General features: G+C 42.9%; 1 protein-coding gene across 3 annotated transcripts in view; it reads left to right on the top strand.

Moving 5' to 3' along the window:
* The window catches only part of foxo (forkhead box, sub-group O), a 180,490-nt gene extending 170,774 nt beyond the window's left edge, over nt 1-9,716 (top strand). For all 3 annotated transcript variants that reach the window (XR_003113800.1, XR_849770.2, XR_003113799.1), the window contains exon 8: nt 9,277-9,716. The gene's annotated coding sequence lies outside the window, so the exon portion shown is untranslated. The remainder of the gene's footprint in view (nt 1-9,276) is intronic.
* The last annotated feature ends 10,515 nt before the right edge of the window (nt 9,717-20,231 follow it).

Below are 20,231 nucleotides of genomic sequence, written 5' to 3' on the forward strand. Positions count from 1 at the left end.
ATCTTGACGATTTAATCACAAATTTCTGCCAAGATCCCCACTTGAGAGGTTAATTAAAATGAAATCTCATTGTCTAGTCATGATTCATTCAGAAAGAGCTTATAATTTTTAATTCGACAAAATTTCTCAATATCCGGCTTTTAATTATGAAAGTTCCGCGCGGATCGAGGGAAACCCAGTTTCTTGAATTCGTCCGAGAATTGAATTCGCTCGAAATCGCCTGATTCCGTAGTCGACGAAGAGAGGCGTCGACACTGGGTAACATCCGCGCCATTTCTTCTAAGTATTTTCGAGACTCGTGCTCGCGCAACGTGGAGCCGAAATTTCTCTCCGGCCAAGCAAAGATCGATAATCGGCGTGAAACGGCGCCGTTCATCGCGAAGAACGCGTTGAGGTCGCGGCAATACTTTCGGAGCGCCTAATTTAATTTTACGATCCGGAGGCGATCCGACGCGCCAGTAAATACAAACCTTAATCAGCGAATCATGTGAGCCATAGGTCGAAGGTCAGGCGAGAACACTCATACACGGTTATTCCGGTCAAGCGAGATCGATATACAAAACGTATCGTCAGAGTTGCGTCTTCTTGTATTCTGAGTTTCCGGGGCAGTTAAAATGAAATGAAATGAAACGCTATTCGATTCCATTTGCCACGAGACATCAACATTTACAAAGTTATTTTGGTGCGAATTAAGGGAGTCTACTGAATCAGCTTTCAAGCTTGATCTCGTCTAATTAAATAATCAAACCTCGCCTTTATCCGTAACGCGAGTTTTATTAATCGGATATCGTCGGAGCAACTTTTATCCCAACGCGGGAGCTCCCCATTTAAACTCCTAGCGTTCGCGAGAAAATTACGGCGGACAGTTGGCATCCGTTCCTTGCAAAGAGAATGGACCTTTACGACTCCTCGTGTCTACCGTCCGAAATTCTTATCGACGTCTAATCGGCTGCCAATTTCTTGACCAAAAGAGCGTATCGTGTATTTTTGGGGTGCTCGGTATAATCGGCCGAAAAGCAGCACACTCTAGCAACGGCACGATCGAGTTCTGCTCGCCTTATATGAGACGAAGAAACAGCCAGCTAGCTAGCTAGCTAGTCAGCCAACCAGCCAACCAGCTAGTCAGCTAGTCAACTAGTCAGCCAGTCAGCCAGTCAGTCAGCCAGCCAGCCAGTCAGCCAGCCAGCCAGCCAGCCAGCCAGCCAGCCAGCCAGCCAGCCAGCCAGCCAGCCAGCCAGCCAGCCAGCCAGCCGGCTGGGCCGTTGTGCTGGGGGTTGAAGTGGAACTGAGCCCACACGGGGTGTGCGGGACAACGGCGCCGGAACGGCGCGCCGCGGCGCCACGTGGCCAACCCCTCCTATCGCTATCTCGCCATGTACCCTCCTTCGGCGGCGCACCGACACGCGTCTTTCACCCCTTGCACCAACGAGCCCGTTTCCCCTCTACCACTCGACAGGCTAACCCTCCTCGTTCTTCTCGTCTGTTCCCGCACCCTTTACCGCGACTCCCCTCGCGCCCTCCTCCCTACCGCGCCTCGTCCTCGTCCTCATCCTCGTCTTCGGCGGTCGACCGGAGTGCCGTCGCTCGTCTCCTCTACTCGAATTGCCGCGTATCGTCGGGAGTAAGCGCAATACCTACGCGCGTAAAAGGGTCTCGCCCGGCGTGCAACCCTTCGATAACGGCGAGAGCAATGCCCACGGAATACCCGCGCCCTGAAACTTCCTGTTAATCCGTTAATTTTCGCAAAATTTGCGAAACCCCGTTGTCCGAAACGGAGGGCAGCCGAAGGCGTATCGCTATATAAGTATTTGTCGAGTCGCGCTCGGGTATCGCTCTCTGCGCGCGGTTCGATACCGCGGTCGGAAAAGTATGTGAATTACCGCGGCACGCTCCATTTAGCGTTAAACGCGCGCAGCGAAGAGCGCGCACGCCTATCCACACTATTTAGCGGTGCCGTTCTTAATTCGTAATTTCAGGATGTATAACGATAAACGTCGCGCGAGTATTATACGGCGTCGTTTCTTCCGGCCGTATATTTCTTCGGGAAACACGTTCGCGAAATCGCGAGAGAGAGAGAGAGAGAGAGAGAGAGAGAGAGAGAGAGAGAGAGAGAGAGAGGAAAAGAGAGACAGAGAAACATGCCAAACGAACGGAGAACACGTGGGGCAAATAAATATGGTCGACGCGCACGTGCCAAAACGTACGCGCGTGGGTGGGCTCGTAATTTTTGGCGGTGACGATTTTTCAAAATCAAACGTAACCAAAAGGTCGTACTATAAATTCCATTCCTCTCTACCCGCACTGCCCGCCCTCTCCGGTCTCCTCGCCCCGACCCGTCCGTCCTGTAGATACGTTGCGTAACGACACGTAACTCAATGTAATTCAATCGGCCCCGCATTTTTGCTCACGTTACTGCCATATATCAGCGGGCAGATCATACATCGGCAGGGTACCACCACTATCCCACCCCTCCGCCTCTTTACCCCGCGGCTCCACACGCCCCTCCCCCCCTTACACACTCGTGTGTCAGTGACAGATAGAAATGGCGCTGCCGGGATGGAAATTAAAAATATAAAAAACTGTGCTCTATGCAAAGCTAACGCAACCTATTTTTTCAAATTGAATTCGACCGCTCTTCGTATATTGGACGCGTTTCGCGTCGACGTCGAAGTCGCGGTAATGGATGGCCGAAATGGAAGCTTGATTCGATGTGTGTAATTGATGCGAGTTGCAGGTATCGCTAATGCCCGCGTGATTAGCCCTTTAAATGCAGGGGAAGAATGGGACGCGCGTACAAATTTCCGGAGTTTCTATTCGGCTCTTTCATACATAGCCGGTTTTCCGCGTACGTGACACTTTCATGCTGTACGTGGCAAATAGCGTTTATCTCTTTCAAAGCGTAAAAACGTCAAAATCAGATTAATAAAATGCGCGGATATTTATCGACGTTTATTCAAACAGAAAGCACGATAATTGTGGACTTCTTACGTTCGCGCTGAATTCGAAAGCGAATATTCGCGCGACGCTGTGTTTGTTTTGCGTAGTTTCAGCGGCATCGTAATTAATGTCGCTATTAGTGTAATTATATGCATCCTATGTGTGTGCTTAATTCATAATTAATAACGTTTGACCTACAATGAAACGCGAATGCTAACATCCGCGCGTTGTTCGCGTAAATATTTACTTCGCTCGGAGAAGTTAGACATTATAACGTTTTGTGAAACGAGCGTAAATTCCACCTTTTGATGAATCATAGAATTTCAATTTCGGCTTTGTCGGCCTTATCATTTACCGATATGTCCCATCGGTGTAAAAATAATCGGTATAAAAAACGGGCCTCGCAATTCGCGATAACGGTACTCGGTGATCATCGTCTCAGCAAGCAAAAGAAATAATTTTCGCGTCGCTTTTACGTCGGGAAGTCTTCTCATACAAACTGCACCGCATGCGAAAAATAACTCGCGACGCAAGTATGCGACGCAAGTCTAGACGGCGAAGATACCATATCGAGCACAGTGAGACGCTTCGCGAGATGAAACCCGGAAACTTACAATTGGGCGTTCACGACGGCGCTCGCGACGGTTAATTACCGCCTTGGAGAATCGAGTAGTTTCATCGGCACGGAAATGCCGCCACTTCCGCGCCGTTAAAAGGGCGTCGATATAGCTTCGGTTAATTGTACTCCTTTTTTACCGTTGGCCGACGACGGCGCTCATTGGATTACCGCGATTATGCAGTCAAAGGCAAGAGAGAATAAACAGTTGGGGAATTCTCCCGAGAAAATAAAATGCCGTGCGAGAGACGACAGGATCCTTAATGACGCTACCGCTCATTCGCGAATCGAAACGTAACGAAGATACATAAAAATCCGGAAGACTGAGACACTTGTCTTTCCGCATCTGAGAATTCATATTCGCGATCCGTAGAGTCGGCTGCCCCTTTCTCCCCGTTAACTATTTAAGCACCGTCCGTCGTAAGTACTTAGTGAGTATCGCTCGGACGTAGCGGCGATTTCCGATATATCCTCTAGCGCGACGACAGGCGCAATCGCGAGAATAACATCCAAATTTCTAACTTCATCGAGCTGAAGAAGGAGATAGCTCATTTTCTCATACTGACTCATTTCTCATTTCGACCAATTATACATTAGACCATGCGAAAGGATCGGGCGCGAGCGAGCCACCTGGAGCCGCGACGTAGGAAGTGGAAAGTGTATGGATTCGGGCGGAGTTGGTGAAAAAGAGGGGAGGAAAAAGGGAAAATGACACCGGAGAGTGCAGAATCCATTAGCAGGTCCAGGGTAGGGAGTGAGCCGCGCGCTTCGGCATCGACGCCCGATCTTTCATCTCGCTGCGAGCTTTTGTACGTGCGCGAATGAACGAGCACCGAGCTACCATTCTTTCCTCTATCGCTTTGTCTAAATCCACCGAATTTCCACGTGGAACACGTGTCAGGAATCTGCGATCGTGCGTCGGATCCACGAGAGAGAGAGAGGGAGAGAGAGGGAGAGAGAGGGAGAGAGAAAAAAAAAAAAAAAAAGAGAGAGAGAGAGAGAGAGAGAGAGAGAGAGAGAGAGAGAGAGAGAGAGAGAGAGAGAGAGAGAGAGAGACAAAGGGAGAGGAAGACGCGACTTTCCTGAAACCCTACAACCTTAGCTTGGACTTTTGCTCGCTACTTTCAGATCGAATACCGCGACTGTGCGTAAGCACATTCAACGAGACATCTTATTATTGAATAATCGAAATTGCAAAGTGTAAACAGTTTCGCACGTGTGTAATCTTTTTCTCAGGTATCTAAGTCCAATCTACAACCCTTGTAATTAGCAAAAAATCAGTTTCCTTGTTATTCATTATTATTAGCTACTCTTCAGTTTGCATCATAAATTCTACCTGAAATTTATCAGCACTAAATTCGCGCAGCACTTAGATAGCGAAAGCGATATAGGTACGCGAAGATCGCAAATTCGGAACATTAGCAATTAATAACGCTTGGCTATTTGGAGTTTGAGTGGCTACGAACTTTAAATGGGTTAATTACGATCAGCTTGAAACTGACGTTGTGTTGCAACCGATGTGCGACAACGCGACTGAATGCATCGCGCATTAGTCTATCCGCGATTCGCGATTACACGCGACGCGTTTCATCTCGTAATAAAGCGCGTAACAGTGTTATGTATCGCGATCGTTAAAGCGCAGTTAAATCCGGTCGTGCGGACTCCATCGGCATAAAGAGTCGGCGGAGCGCGTTACAACGAAGGCGCGGTCTCTTCCTTTCACTTTCTCTCTTTCCGCACGTCCTCTCCCTTTCACCTGCCCTTTCCTCCCGCACTTAGGTCGTATACCCGGTACGTCGCGTTTCCTGTCTTAGCTTGGGACAACGTCTTACTTAAGGTCGCAGTAGGAATACGAATGATTGGAGAAGATTCGCAGGAAAGCTGACGAGAGTCGTCGAAATGAGAAAATGCGAGGAAAATACGAAAGAGTAATACATTGGATATTCAAATTTATGAAATGAAATTTTTCACGTTTTTAGTGCTATGTGCAAGTTCGAGGAAGGTGCAAGTTATTCATTCATTGTACCCCGACGATCAGGTCGTTCTTTGCGAAATTATTTTCTTAATTAATCACGATCAATCGTTCTTGCGCGGTAAGTTCGATCGGATAGGAATGATGTATACGTTACATTAAATATTTGCAAAAGTCACGTCGATTTCTGTAAAGATAACTTTCCTCAGAATTTATTTATCGAATGGAAATTTTTTAATTAATAAATTACGATCCGCAGTTTAAATAAATTAAGAAAGATCAACCTGCTATACTTCACACCTCTTAAATCTTTACCTTATTTCCTAAATCTCGACTTCTCTTTTGTATCCCGCTTGAAAGCCACCTCTGTGTAATTTCCTCACGCGAAGACAAAGGACAGAACGAAAAGGAGGCGACAAAAAGGCAGAGATACCTCGTAACGGACAAGGTACATCGGTCGAACGAACGAGCGAGCAAGCGAGCGAGCGAACGAACGAACGAACGAACGAACGAACGAACGAACGAACGAACGAACGAACGAACGAACGAACAATTGAAAATCGGTTTCGTATTGGTATGCTGCCAATGCAGCGGGGGTGGCGATTGGTCGTCGCTCACAAAGTGGATCAGAGCCGCATGCATAAAGCCGGGGGAAAAAATCGTGAAACGCGCGCACTCGCCGCTACCACTTCACTGCCGCGCGGTGCACTCGGCCGTCCGGTAAATATTAGCCCGTCCGGATCTACCCGTACGGGACACTTTTTCTTCGCTGTCTCAGCGCGTTTCCGTTCTCATAAACAAAGTAATGACTCGCCGACGCGAAACCCAATTCTCGGATTTGGGCGCTAGCGAGCGAACCGACGTCGCCCGCCGACAGTGGCCGCAGGCTGCCTGCAGTATGCACACGCGTGTCCGTATATCTACACAAACACACGCATATCCACACATACACACACACACACATACTCACACTCACACAATTGAGCTACGTATTCCCGTATATGTTACGAACACGTTCGCGATCGGTACGCGCGGTAAAAGCCACCTCGGCGTGCATGTAAATCACGTCGACGACGACGACGACGACGACGACGACGACGAGGACTCCGTGTTCGTCCCTCTAAACCTTCCTCCCCCATGTCCTCTCATCCTCTCCTCCTCGCACAGGTTCGCATGCATCGACTCTCCTTCGATATCAGCCATCGACTTCTCGCTAAACAATGCTTCGATCGCGCGCGCCCTCTTCGTTCTCCCTTCCCCGCCCGTTATCCTTCTTCTTTCCTCTCTTTTCTTTATCTCTATTTTTTATCATCTTTATTTTTTTCGACTTCTATCCTGATATCTATTATGCTCTAACCTGCGATCCACCTCTTTACCGCGCCGCCCGTTCTCGCTTCTTCGTATTCCTCTTTCCTCTGCATCCTGGAATCTATTATCCCCCAGGTTATTGTCCTTGTCCCCTAACTTCGTTTCGTGTTCTTCTTTCTTGAGCCCGTATCTTGATCCTGCGTCGTCGACCTTGTTAGCGCCGCTCGCTCTTGCATTATTCTTGCTTCGGCCGCGATCTTGATCCTGCTATCCTTGCTTCTTTGCATCCTTCGAACAAGAGAACCATCCCACTTCTTGTTTTCCTGTCTCTCCCGATATTTATTATCTCACCGTATCGTCCTTACTCTCTTCAGCATGGTCCTTCGCCGTTGTATGGTGTCTCTCTTTACTTCTCTGTTTACCTTAATATTTATTATCTTGTCACATTGTTCTTTCGCTCTCCCTTTCCCGACATCTATATTCTACCGCATGATTTCCCTTTTCCCCCTCTCCCTCTCTTCATTTTCCGTTTTAATCCTTCTATCTTCTACTCATCTTTGTTTTCTCCTTCTTTTGAAAGGAAGGACTCTTTCCCACTTCTCTCTGTCCTGCTCTTCCTGATCTTTACTATTTTCCCGCATCGTCCTTGCTGTTTCGAGCATCGCCTCTCACGATGTTCCCAATGCTTCTTCAACTTTCCTCCTTCAACCTTTCTTTCCTCTTTGATCTTTCTCCATGACTCCCGTCACGATGGTATCCACTACCCCAGTTTGCCTGCCCGCGTCCAATTTCTTTTTTCTTTAATATCCTTTCGAGAAATCTTTACTCTTGATGACGATGGCAGATACGTATGTGTGCTACTGTTCGAGCGACTTAGCTTACTATAGTTATCAACTGTTCAACTTTCTATTCCACTACGCGTATTCGCGCTTCATTGCTCATCATCCGCGACTTCTTGCTCGAGTCTCGTTGGAAACTGTGCTACCAAAGTTTCGCGCGCTTTTGTGAGAAGAGTTACTTTCGCAGAAATCGACGTGATTTTTGTAACAACCTAATATAACGGCATTACGTCATTCCTGGCCAACTTAACCCGCCTCTTGGCTTCCCTACCGCGATCGCCGTTTCTCCGTCTCGTCGAGGAAAGATCGCCCTTCCTGTCGCGATCCCTCCGCTCTTTAACCAATCCGCGGAACCGTCGCTTCCGGTTGTCTGTCGACGACGATCCTGTCGAGAGATCGCAGAAACGGAGGGATTTCGCGATCTCTCGGGCGCAACGTGCACGCGCGCGCGCGCGCGCGCGCGCGAGAGAGAGAAACTTTTCAATATCAGGAATGAAAAAGTTGATGCCACGCTCGACTTCCTCGGGGTCGGATTGTTCGTCGCGCGTAGCCGGACCAATTTAGGGCAATGGATCAAGCGCGCGGAAAATAGCAAAAGCGGCCCTTTAGCAGTCGGACAGTCTCGGAAGTTTCCACCTATCCGGGATAACGAGAGATCGTGTCAATGCGACAGCAGCTACTGATCGAGCTCGCTTGCGAGTGCATTAATCGAGCGTCCGTTACCGAATTTTCTCGTATTATTAACGTCTAACTAAACCCCAATAGATTTCCAAAAACTCTGTACTCACTATATTTACGAACGTGATTCGTGCAATCTGTGATTAAAATTAAAATCGCGCGATTAAAGCCACCATTCTCTGACACATGGCAAATTTTCTATTTCTACTGCCGCATAAAATCATTTATTCCAGATTGCAGTTTTCTGTTGTCTTCCATACTCGACCATTGCCCGTGTCCGTTTTTCAATTCAATTCTGATATTCGCTTGAATTAATCTCCACGTTATATCGCGCGTTTCTAAGGTGCTCTTTTCATTCGAAAGATATTTGCACTGATCTCTATGAATCGATATCGATGCACGATAAATTGAATCGTCGTCGAATACCAAAAATTTCAGCTTCCCGACACCGCAGAGTTGCTCAGCGGTACTTTGAAAACCTGTATTTATTCGAGAGCTATGCTCTCTTAGCCGGGCGAAGGTATCGCGCCTAATTATAAATCGCAGCTCATCTCGAAGCGCGTGGCGCGAAGTATTTCTTGAATGCGCGTCGCACGATTTATCGACGGGAACTTCTAGATTTATAGCTACTTTGTTTCTCCAGCCGGGGTAGGAAGTAAACTATAATTCAATTATCTTGATCTTCGTGCGCGCGCGCGAGATAACAATTATCATCGCAAACAGAACTAATCTTTTAGAATGGTAGAAATTTAATTTTCTATCATGAAAGAACTCTTTGAACCTCAAAACGTTCAATCATCGTTTTACTCAATCAAGTCCCACAATCCTAAATGACAAATATTCATCACATTAGATAGCTCATCTGAGAAAAAAATCTGTGTAATAATCTGTTAATAACGAAATGGCACGTTTCTCTTTTGTTGCAGACGTTCGGCATGTCGAGGACGAAAGGGTGAACCGTCGACTTGTGATAAGATATAGACATAATGATGCAAGAATAAGACGAAATACGTACTTCAAGAATGCCAATTTACGCTAGTGCGATTGTGGTGCGAGAAACTAGAACGCCGGTGGCGCGATCAACGTCGGCGAGGGCGTTTCATCGTTTCATCAACGTCCGCAGCCTCTTCTTCGGCAAGCTGCTGCTCAAAATAGAGACCGGAGATGTGCTGGCGACGACTGCGAGGTTACGGGCTTTCGCGAGATCGCGCGCGAGAATACTTGCACGGCGGACCGGTCAATCGTTCGACTGTGAGTCGAGGGTTTCGAAGGTTTCGGTGAAATCTCGCAAGAATATTATTTCTCTCGTTAGATAGGCAATTAACTCCTTGTAATTAGCGACAATTCGCGGAAACGATACGAAAAAGATCGAAATATACCCCGTTTTTTGGGAACGTTCTTTTCGGCATATCGATTTCATTCATCCGGCATGCCGATGGTCGCGTGCAATGCCAAAATCGTGCTATTTCTTGCAAAGAAGAACTATTTCAATTAATTATTTCAATTAACCCTTGAATTCCGAATAGAGGGCTGGTGTTAAGAGAAACCCAACATTGCTTATTAGAGATTATTAGGTTCTCTCATTTCTCTACCTGATAATTACGCGAGATATGGGTTTGAAGTTATGTTATATAATTAACGCGCTTCCCCCCGCGCGCGCGTTTAAACTTTATCTTAATATATAATTATGCGGAGAATATTTATTTTGATATTTATAGAATCGTACAAAATACGATTCGGGTTCTGAGGGTTAATACCCTCAGTATTTCGTTATTTTTCGCCACTGTCGACTAAAAATGATGAAAGTTATTCTGCGTAGTGATATAAACCTACAACTATATATATATATATATATGTATATATATATGTATATATAATATGTATGTATGTATGTATGTATATGTATATATATATATATATATGTATATATTGCGTTATGTTTAAGAATACGTTCGCGAAATACACAAATAACGTATTGCTCAAAGAAATTCTGCCGATCTATACCGACGATTTTACAATAGCGATTTAAGCTGTCAATCCTGAGCTATGTCTCGCGACACACGATACTATCGTCGAAGTCAAATCACGCGTCGTCAAAAGATCCGAATCGAAGGATCATCCCAACCTCGCGTGCATTCCCCGATTCGCGAAGTGTCCCCGACTTTCGGGATCGCGGAACCAAATCGCCCAGACATCAACTGGCAGAATGAATAATTTAAGCGCGCTTAGAGCTTTGGTAGACCGATCTCGCCTGAGAAGACGCAGTTTCTTAACTCGATCTAAAAGTCGCGATCGATAAATTCGCAGTTCCTTCGCGCCGACGGATCTCTCCTCTGAGATCTCTCAAGATCCTTTCGATCGTTCGCGATCGACGGTATTCAAGTCAATTTTTAAAGTTTTAAGACGCGCGTCGAGCTGACGAATTAGAGTCGCGCTTTTAACGCGACCATCTCGCGAACGCAAGCTAAATCTCGAGGGCGTCGCGGTCGCTACAATCGAATAACGTACGTACATACATAAATATTTGTAAGGACACGGCGGTATGTGTGTGTGTGTGTGTGTGTGTGTGTGTGTGTGTGTGTGTGTGTGTGTGTGTGTGTGTGTGTGTGTGTGTGTGTGTGTGCGTGCGTGTGTGTGTATGTATGTATATGTTGTATGTGAGTGAATGTCGAGTGGAGAACAAGGCAGGAAAGGGACGATGAAGGATTGAAGGCTCGCCGACGTTTCGCCGTGCGTACAACGATCTCTGTCGTCTATAAGGGTAACCTCATAGTGCTCCTAAGACACACGCTGTCATCGCACAGTGCGTCCCTTTTAGGCCACGCGTATACTATTACTACATTACCTCACGCACTTAGTCGCGGATGCTTTCCAAGCAAATGTGCGGCTCGGTGAAGTTCTATCCAAGAAATCATCGCAAAAATCATTCTCTTTTCCATCTTGAAATAAAAAGCGGTCGTCGACGAGGTGTTCTACATGCGATCGTACGCCTTCACTATTTTACCTCAAACGTGAAACACATTGGCTCATTTACGGTTGGAAACGAATGGCCCTGTTCTGACAAAACGATAAGAATTTTATATTTTTGCGTTTCGAAAACGAAATGGTGAATTTCGAACTATAGAGTTCTTTTTCGAAAGAAAGAACGCTGAGGAGTAATCGCGTGTGCATCTCCGGAAGGACGCACTGTGTGCAAAGAAATATAAATATAGTACATATATATATATATAGATATATATATAAATATGAAAAAAAGATATACATTATTATTATATGTAATTAATACAGAGATAAATATGAAAAAGGAGTCGCTAGCACACAATGCGCTACACACACACACACACACACACCACACACACACACACACACACACACACACACACACACACACAACACACACACACACATATACACACATAAATATACACATACATGCATACATTTATATATATGTATGTATACACACCACACATATATACATATACATGTATATACATGTGTGTGTGTATGTATTTATGTGTGTATATATATTATATGTACTCTCTCTATATAATATATATATATATGTGTGTGTGTGTGTGTGCGTGTGTGTGTGTGTGTGTGTATGTGTGTGTATAATGATATTATACAGAAAATATTGAATATACTCTATACAATAAAATAAAATTGTATGTTCGCTAGCGTTATATGCGTTATACATACATACATACATACATACATACATACATACATACATACATACATACATACATACATACATACATATAACATACATACATACATACATATATATGTATGTATATATGTATATATAAATACACACATAGGTACAACTAATATAAGTAAACTGCTACCAGTAGCCATTTAAAAGTGTAAGTTTAGTCATCGATCAATGAACGAACCGCGACTTGGCAATCGCCGTCGTGGCATTTCAATCTACTGTATCGACTTTAGGTGAAACGATGAGAGGAAAGGCAGAGAGAAACAGAGAGAGAATATATTCAGCCGAGAGCTGTACGTTTACGACTCGTTGGTGCTTCTCCTTAGGTAAATATTACTTTGTATCCTTCTTGTCGGCGGAACAATAACCGTTAATCGATGTCGCTACTAAGTAGAGGGACCGAGAGTGTCGGAATTCGTCGTCGGGTTATTGCGATTCGCCGCGAACCGGTCTCTCCAAGACTTTTCCTCTCGCGTTGTGCGGAAAAAGACTCGAATTGTTTCCAGCTGACTCGAATTAAATGTACGGAAACTGACGTAAACCATTTTGTTTGAATAAAATCTTGAGAAAGGAGAAATAAAATTTGAAAAATGCTCGTTCAAATTATTAACGAAATTTCATTCACCCTGAAGGAGTTAAGCTTATTCTCGAACATAGGCAACCAATGTCGATCGCGCAGACGGTCACAAGGTACGTCCAAAGTGTTCGAAACCCGGATGTACAAATGCTTATTTTTATTATCCTAGAATGATTACGAGAGCCTCAGTATACTCTCGTGTAAATTTGTGATGAATCAGGTTGAATAAAGTTCAAAAGAACCATTAGTATACTTCGTGATAGTCCCTAATCAAGGTAGATCGTGCAACGAGACCGCGCCTCCGAAAATCTTCGGAGTCGTTCTGCGTATAAATCTTGCCGCGAGCTTTCCGACACGATCGATCTCGCGGCTGAGAGATCGTCATCGGTATTTCTCGACGATCTCGAGCCCGACTCGCGTCATAGAGGAAACTAGAGAGTGAGAGCCTGTTGAGTCAAAGTGTTTCGTAAGATCGAGAGAGAGAGAGAGAGAGAGAGAGAGAGAGAGAGAGAGAGAGAGAGAGATTAGGTAAATTTGTTAAATATTAATATTCGTACCGATTTTCTCCCCTCCCCCCTTCTCCATGAGCAATTACCACACGAAAACGACACTTTGTATAGCACAGCTGTCCAATATACGGATATTCTTGGATGATTCTTCCCAGGTTTCCTAGTGGATTCCTCTCGAGATACTGAGTAATTTGGGCGTATGCTCTAGGTGCTTTTGAAGGGAAAGAAGCGACCTTTGTCGACTCAGCGACCGCGAATTCGAGCTTACAGGTGACTCTAGTTGATAGCGCGGTGATGTTTTTACCAATTAGGAGTATAAAAATGCGTCGCGCATTGACGAGTGTAGTCGGTGTATTCAGCTATGAACAATAGTTTCCGCGAAATAGTCAGACGGGGCTCCGGGCTAGACTCTTAATCGCGTTTTTCACAGCGTGACTCGTACAACTCGCTTCCTACGACACACTATGCGCGCAGCGATGTGTATAAATTATTTAACGAAGAAAAAAATGAAAAAATATCTGCGAACACACAGAGTCGATCGCAACAGTTTCACAGGGAGACGCGTTTAGGAGCTGAAACCGACCGTTTAAGAAGAGAAAATTCACTATGCTTTGTTAGTTGGCGACTCGTTTATTCGAGAAATCATAAGACAACCGGATCGATAAAGTTTAAACTGAATTAAGGAAGTAATTGTGACGAGAGCATATTAGCACTATTCTCACGCGAAATCGTTCACGAGACTTAGCCGCTGAAATTCCGATCGACACGAAGCATAGTGGATCCGAAAACAGCGGATAGCGAGAGGAAAGTGTTTAATAGATCCTCGACTTTTCGTAGAGTTGATGCACATTTCCCGACAACGCGAGAATCTTTTGGCACATCCGTTGCACACGCGAACGGTGCATCGTGGTAACGTAAGTAAAACCGCAAAAGCGAAAATGATGTCAATTTTATCGACAAGTACGATTAAGCTTAGAGAGTACCTATGTGCGTACGTCGACCGACAGCCGATCCCGTTCGACTGAGAATTACCGCCTATACGATAAGTCGATCGACCTGAACGACTAGCGATGTGGCTCTGAAAGCGAAAAACGGAAGACGATTCTATGCGATATTTTTTACAACACAGTTGCAATTTTTGCAAGCAAACTGATTCTCCTTTTAGCGGAGTAATGTAAATAATGAAATAAAGTTGTTGCGCGATAATTTGGACTTTGTTGATTTTTAAATTGTAACTATTGAAGTGAGAAATTATGACTGTATATTCAAGATGCCACCGCTAGTCGGATTCGATCGTGTCGGCTGCCCTGAAAAATTTACCAGCGTTTCACTGAGGCGAACAGAAACATGAGAATACGAGCTTTCCGTTTTGGCGTAAGTGTACGAAGTTACTCGTAAGTGTTCATAACGTAATTACCGTAATTAGCACTTAGGGACGGAGCTAATTTACATACAAAATAACACGTGTGACTGGGGACAAATGTTTTCTTCCCTTCTTTGTTTCTTTCTCTGTTCACAAAAAAATACACATGTAGCAACAAATGCGGCGGACTCGGTTTCAGCATGGAGATTGCAAACTGTAAAAACGTATGATCATTATGGTAAATTATTGTAATATTCGCGCTATGCTAATAGAATTTAAAGTTTTCCCTGAATACGTAAGATATTGTGTGTAAGTTTTTCTTTTTATCCTAATAACGTCTTCAATATTTGAGACTCTTTTGGTTTTGTACACCTCGTTTAAAGGAAAGTCTACTTTTAAATTTTTAATTTTTAAATCTATTTTTACTGTTCATTCATTGTACGTTTAAGGAGGATTAACACCGTGAATACATATTTCCGTGCTCGCAAACAATGAACTGCTGTAAGAAAGTAAAGAAAAAGGAAAAAAGAACGCGAATCTATCTAGAAAAACTGAATCGTGTCTGCGTTGAAATGAAATAAATGACGTTTTGTTTTAAACTCCACTCAGTCATTAAAATGAGAGAACGCGCTATAAGCTGCGATCGCAAGATCGAGATGTAGGAGATCTCTCTGTGTCACACGACCGTGCTTGATTTTCGACCAAAATTTTTAAATTAATTTAATACGCATCTTGAAGTCGATTTTTTTCAACTCTAGATAAATCAAATGAGAGTGAAATGTAAGTTTTTCATTCTTTTTTTTTAGGAGAATATGATCGCGCATCTCGAAAATCACGCACGAGAAATGCATTTCCTAGGCGAAATTATTATAGCTCGTATATCCGTCCACTGATTATAGAGTGCGATAAAGGAGTTTGCGACATTGTTACACACAGCGCGGCTTTGAGCGAGACAATTTAGCGTGTGATAGTGTCGATAATCTCGAAGAGGCAATCTTCTCTCGATGAAACCCATAACGTTACCGCAGGCCTGGCTTCGCAATTATTTGCCGATATATGTCTGCTGAATATACTCGACAATATAAAATTAAGAACTCGTTAATACATGAGACATCGTGTTAATTCGATCGTTCGTTAATCGAGTTCGTTTCAGTACGGCAATTGTCTAGTAGACTTCTCTCGAGGAATCGAGAAAATTAATCAAAGTTTTAGTTGCTCTTTTAGCTTTTCAAGATTACTTGAACTTTTCAAGAACTTGTTTTAGAAAATACTTAGAGTCAATTGCAATCAACCCTTCGATTATTAACTACCTCGCGTACTTGAGATACAAGAGAAAGCTTACAAGAGAGATAAAAAAATTCACGACGACCACGGATGATCCTCGAGATAATTGTGAAACCAGCGCTTGTGTCACGTCTTCGATATCTGAGTTCCTTTATGACGTTCTAGATTGCGAAAGAAGCCGTTCGGCTATTTCCTTTGAGAACACCGTTTTTCTCGCAAACTACTTGATTTTCGCCACAAACATCGGCGTAATTTTTTTAATCGAACAGTGTTGCAACGACGTGTCGCAAGTCATAAGAATTGCGACTTGTCTACCAAGTCTCGATTGTCATGATTTCGACGCGACGAGTCGTCTGATTTATATCGCGAAAGGGTCTCTTAGCGAAATAGACAGGTCGATCGATTGTCTGCAAAAACTGTCAAGTGCGAAAGAATTTGGAACTTTGCACCGAAAAAAATGAATATCTTCAAAATTTTCTTTCACGGAGAATTAAATTGTCTAATGTGATAAATTTTTGAAAAGGGAGAGAAGAAACGTTAACTTACGAACTCCTCCATTTGAAGAGCGGAGAGATCGAAGGGAAACTATTTCGGACTTGTCTTATTTTGCGTACATGCGAAGTAAGTATAAAATATTACCTAGTGATACACAAAGACGTTTATGAAAACGAGAGGATGCGCGCCTCGGCTGATATTATATAGTCAATATTAGTAGCGCGACGAAAAGCAGAAAAACGGGAAACAAGCAGTGTCGATAGAAAGCAGAGAAGGTGGATGGCAAAATCCTACGGAGTACCTACGTTACGCTTAAAAGCTGTACTTTCCACCTATTTCTTGCGCGGAAGTTGCGAGTTGACCCGCGTTTCGTCGGGAAAATTTATCTATTGACGAGACTTAGCTCGGATAATCTGACACGTCCGTTCGATTCCACGAGCGAGGAATATTGCCCGTGAAGAGATGAAACGTAGAATTGTAAGGAGAAAATTCAAAAATTAAATGCATTAAAATTTATATTAATTACAGCATGAGATTTGATCATCACAATATTTTCAATTGCGTATGTATGTATATGTATGTATGTATGTATATATATATATATATATACACATACACATACACACACACACACACACACACACACACACACAGAATATAACGACTCATGACGTGTGAGGCTTTTCGTTATTTGAAACGTAACACGAAAATTATGCTTCGCTCAATAAATTCGAGAATTATAGTCGCTTGCTCGAGCTACATGTTAATTAATTGCGAAAAATTAAGAAACAAGATATAGAACCGGCAATCGTGAGTGACATGATTTCCTTTTCTCTCTGCTACGTCTCGCCGTAATTTCTCCTCAAATTCCAATTCTACACGAGCGCGGCGTATGCAGTTCGATGCGCACGTTTCCGAATACGAAACACGGGTCATCGTTTTCGATCGACGTCTTCGAGTCGGCGGATTGCGATGCGATTCGCTTCGATCGGGCGATCGGAAGCGTCAATTGCGATCAATTCAGCTACGACCGGAAATACGTACGAAACGTGTCCCGGTGGACACCGGATATTTGTTCCCTTACGCGAGGAATCTCGCTATGTTCCTTTCCGTATTTTTTTTCTTTTCTTTTCTTTTCTATTTACTTTCCTCGAGAACTTTCACGCGTAGCTTCGTCGCCCTGCGCGGTGACGGAAGCGATAACACATCGATTCGTTCGTTTAATTCCTTATAGCCTTATACTATGACATATTGTTATTTTTCTTTTCAGATATATGCACATGTAAGCACACATATATGTTTGATGATGTATAAGATATGTAGACGTACATTCGAAACTTGAGTTATATATTTAACATGAGTACTATTTAATATATGATTCAAGCTTATAATAAACGGGTTGTATAGAGGACTGTCTTGTTCTTTTTGCCTCGAACTCCCCCCATATCTGAACATAGTTTTTCCGAAATTTTCTCTCAGTACATGTCTACCCGAATTCTCGAGTATTCAAGTTTTAAAGAAATTATATATTCTCGCATAATACATGCATTATATTTTAATAGAATTTAGATATCAAATATTTTATTTTCTTCTTTTAGAATACACAGGTAACACACTCTTTCTATAAGCAGAAATTTGGTAACGTCAGTTTAAATATATATATATCGATACTTTTTCTTCCAATATAAATTTTAAAAAAATTTTATATATTATAAGACATAATTATTGTAATAGATAATTTCCGAAGGCGAATGTTATATCACCATAACGATACTTGTTAGTGTCTCGAAGCTTCAGACAAACCTTTTCGTCTGAGGGCCAGATTCAAGAATCGAGCGGGTGTATTATGCGAGGAAGGAAATAGATACTACTTTTTACATACGTGTATATATATATATATATTTTACCAAAGAATCGTTAATCAACGTCAAAGAGAAGAATGGTGCATTGTGATATCATCCGAAAGGAAGGTAAGAGGCATGATAGGGGCAGGAAGGAGGGCAGGAAGGAGAGCTTGAAATGGAACTTCTAAATGCAAGTGTATCTTCCCATCCCATCATTTTCATATAGCGCTTATAAACGAATTCGATAAAATACAAGTACTAATTATTCATATAATTCAAAATCATAATACGAAAAAATTCGAAGAGAATAATTCAGCATGGTAAACAATTTGTATAAATATATAATGAACAGCAGATTATCAAACAAAAAATAATACTGACGTGCAACAATTGTTGATACCTGATATATGGGATTAAATCTCAAAGAGAGAGATCGCAATCTAGAAAATATTTCGTACCATCGATAATTTTCCATCGTTAGAATTATCAGGAGCTATATATGGCTTTGTATTTGTAAAATCACTGATCTTATCGTCAATTAATAATTTTTGTTTAGCTAATCTCGTTTGCACGCAATTTCGATATATATGATTCCCTATTAAAATTCACATATGTCATCCGATAAAGCACATTAAGCCATTATTGAATTTCAACGGCACTTCAAATATTGCAATAAAGATATTATAGATTTTCTTCAAGGATCTATTATTAAGCAGAATCAAAGGATGTCACTTTATCGCGGAAGTTATTCTTGATATTGCGCATAGTCGACAATCCACGATAGACGAAAATAATTGCTCTAATCGTTTTTGCATGCGATCATGGCACAATAATCGCATTTGGCTCGGCATTATGTAGGTAGTAGGTAAATATAACTTTGTCGAAATATCATGCGATGAAACTAATGCAAATATCAATAATTGTTGCGCCGCCATTATAGCAATCGGTGATGGTACGTACCATTGAAGTTGTCTTAATCCCACGACGTCGGCGAAGAAAATTAATATTACAAAATAAAATGTTACTGAAGGTACATTTTATTTTGTACAGCAGCGTTTTTCAACACGAAACACGAGATTTCATGCGTCCTCGAAATATTTGCCGGACAGTTTTTTGCACAATTTTTATATTCCATTGTATTGTATTACATTGTAGTATATCCTGTTGTCATTATGTCATATTCTATTACGTTCACTATTATTTTTTTCTGTTACATTTATGTTATATTCTGCTATATTCTATCACATTTTTATTTAAATTCTATACGTAATTTGTAATTAAAATAAATACATTCACTTCTTTATAATGACAAAATCTATTTTTTTTTTATCAATCTAAAGCATTTTGAAAATAGTTGAAAAACGCTGTGTTGTGTACTCACTTTGTACTTCGTAGCCTCAAAGATCAAATAGGAAAGTATAAATGAATATCACAATATAAGGAACAAAGTATTAATTTCTCAAAATACTGCAGATTAAAATTAACAGAATAAAAGAATAAATGCAAGTGTAGTCTCCACATCGCAGGATTCAATCTTTTACGTGTCATTTTTCAAACACGATCGTATTATCGGTATTAATTTTATCTTATTCTTCGGTATTAATAGAAAAACCCGTCGCGTGGTATCGTGAAATAGACCTCCGAGGCTACGAAGGTTAAAATGCAAATTCCTTTCTTCTGCGGACTCCTCTGCAGCCGGAACTGGATTGTCACCGAAGGGATGTCGACGCTCCGGTTGAGAAAGAGGGAGAAAGAGAGAGAGAAAGAGAGAGAGAGATCGAGTATCAGGACGAGCAGGCAGCGAGTTCCGTACGAGAGAAAAAGAACACGGTGTACCGTCGGATGGGGAAAGAAGGAGGGAACGGCGGTGCGCGAGATTTCTTTCGATTTAATTAGGGGTGGCTGCGGGGAGTGAGAAAGTCGCGTGATTCGCGGCCGGGTGACGCGTGTGTGCCACAGCAATATGGCGCCCCCGTCGTCCGCGGAAATTCTTAATTAAATTCTCGCTGCTTCCTCGGGCCAGAGCGAGAGGAAGCCGCGCGCGCGGGTTGGAACTCCATCGGAGTTTTTTCATCCGTGTGGGTCCTA

Source organism: Harpegnathos saltator, unplaced genomic scaffold (assembly GCF_003227715.2).
Source record: "Harpegnathos saltator strain DR-91 unplaced genomic scaffold, Hsal_v8.6 scaffold604, whole genome shotgun sequence".
Taxonomy (NCBI): Eukaryota; Metazoa; Arthropoda; class Insecta; order Hymenoptera; family Formicidae; genus Harpegnathos; species Harpegnathos saltator.